The sequence below is a fragment of the Gekko japonicus genome, unplaced genomic scaffold, assembly GCF_001447785.1.
Source record: "Gekko japonicus isolate JY-2015 unplaced genomic scaffold, Gekko_japonicus_V1.1 scaffold80, whole genome shotgun sequence".
NCBI classification, from domain to species: domain Eukaryota; kingdom Metazoa; phylum Chordata; class Lepidosauria; order Squamata; family Gekkonidae; genus Gekko; species Gekko japonicus.
In genome coordinates this window covers 1709965-1712182 of record NW_015168047.1, presented here as the reverse complement: position 1 = coordinate 1712182, position 2218 = coordinate 1709965, and positions in this window count along the sequence as shown.

Here is a 2218-nt window from a genome sequence, read left to right as displayed (position 1 = left end):
AATACAGCAGGTTCCATATGCAACTGACATTCCAACTGCCTTGCGGGGGGGGGGAGTTTGAGGTGTGGAATGGACTGAAGTCCAATCAGCTTCCATATGCAAAAGACCAGGTTGTCGCAGCAGTTGTGGTGTGGGCGGGACCCGGGCTTTGCCTTCTGATTGGTGGCGATATATGCTGAGGAGCAGTTCCATCAGCCATACACTAAGGGAGTGCATTTTAGAATTAGAACTTTGGCACCCACTACTCAATTATATATAAGGAGAGATACTGTTCTTGCCTCATTTTTCCCTAAAGCCCATCAGGAAAATGGAGGGTAATTATGTGAAAAGCCTTACCTTTTCTACCGTCTTTGATCTCTGAGAAAGTATTTCTTAAAAAAACCTTAAAATAACTGTGTTTTTCCTCTTGTTTGTTATTACATGAACTAAAACGCAAAAGCTTATACTTGGAATAAAGCTTTGTTGGTCTTAAAGGTGCCACTGGACTCAAACTTTGTTCTGCTGCTTCTGACCAACACGGCCGCCCACCTGAGTGGACTAAAACAGGATGTCTTTGACTGATTTCCCCTTCAGTTTCATTAGAATGTTCTTTGAACCTGCAGAGGAAGCTTTAAAGCAAACATTAGTTGGAAATTCCCATATTTTAAAACTGTTGGGTTTATCGAAGGTAGGTGATTGTGGGGAAGGAGAAGAAAGAATATAAAAGAAGGACATTGAGTACGGTTTCTATTAATATGTAGCACTGAGAGCAATAGGGAGGGGAAAGTGAGGATCAATGTATCGTATAGTGTGACATTTCCTGCATTCCTTCTTGGGTCCTTTCTGTGAACATGGTTCAGTCATTCTTGAGCCCATGAGGTTTAATTGGGAGAAACTCCAGAGCATGCTGGGATTTAAACAGGTGAACATGTGCTGAACTCCTCCAAATCAATGGGACTTAAAAGGGCTGAAGTCTGTCTAGATCCTGTCCTGTATCTCAAAGGGAGCATCATCCTCACACAACATAGAACTCCCCGCAGCTGCCTTTCCTGGTTTTCCTCTCACTTTAACCTCCAGCTGACCCAGTGAAAACCCACTAAAGACTGAACAACTTTAAGGTGTTATCGCAAATATCCCCCTTGGAATGTTTGAAGAGTTTCTTTGCATTCTCCTTCGGAAGACAGTTTTGGTGGTTCACAAAAACTATTCCCCATGATATGGGCAACTTTTCATCTTTTCTTTCCCTTTCAATCTTCGCTTGTTCTAAGATGAAGGTTTTATCAAAGCTAGCTGGCTGCAGTTTGCATTGTTTCATCTGCATTCTTACTCCGTTGCTGCCTTGTTAAAACTCAATAAACTACAGTCGGTGTTCTTTGGTGCTTTGAAAGGACAAGAAGATTTTGGGTAAGTCTCTTTTAAGCCAGCCAACCACAACATCCTCCAAGAGAAAGAGAGGGAGAGAAGCTGCTTATTTTGCGTGGGTGTTGGTGGGAGGGAAAGGTGGTGAGGGATAGCAGTTTGACTTTGAAATATCTCCAGATGAACACAAACAGTTCCTGCCTGTTTTGAGAGGGTGGGCTGGGAGTGAGCTTGGAATCCTAGGAGTGGAGAAACACAATATTTAGAAAGTTTTAAAGGAAAATATTGTGTGGAAATGTGCCGGTCTTTGTTCTACAATATAATTTTGCATGGTCTCAGACAAGTGAAATTAAAATACTGAAAAGTTATATAGTTGTGTGCCTTTGGGGGGTATAAGAGAGAAAGTATGTGTGTGGCTAGGCCAGCCATATGACTCATTTGTCTGTGTCTACACACACATACACACACCATCCTTTCCCCTAACCTCTTGGACTTGTCCATAGATTTCCAGACACCTGAGCATCCATTGTAAAAAGCTCCCAGGTGTATTTAATTTAGCTTTGGGATTTTAAGTTTTAGTAACTATTTTTTCTTTGTTGATTCTCATTGTTTTCTGCCTAGAGTTCTGAAGAAATCTAAAGGTTCTCTTTCAGGAGCCCCCAAATGTTGGCAGTTCTAGAAGAGCTGGTGAAAAGCATTATCATGCAACATTTACAGAGCAATCCTAAGCAGGTCTACTCAGAATCCTACTCAAGCTTACTCAGTTGGGCTTACTTCCAGGGAAGTGCCTTTGGATTGCATTGTTACTTATTTATCTACTTCGGTTCTATCCCACCTTTCTCTCCACTGTACACACAAACTGGTTTATATCATCACAACA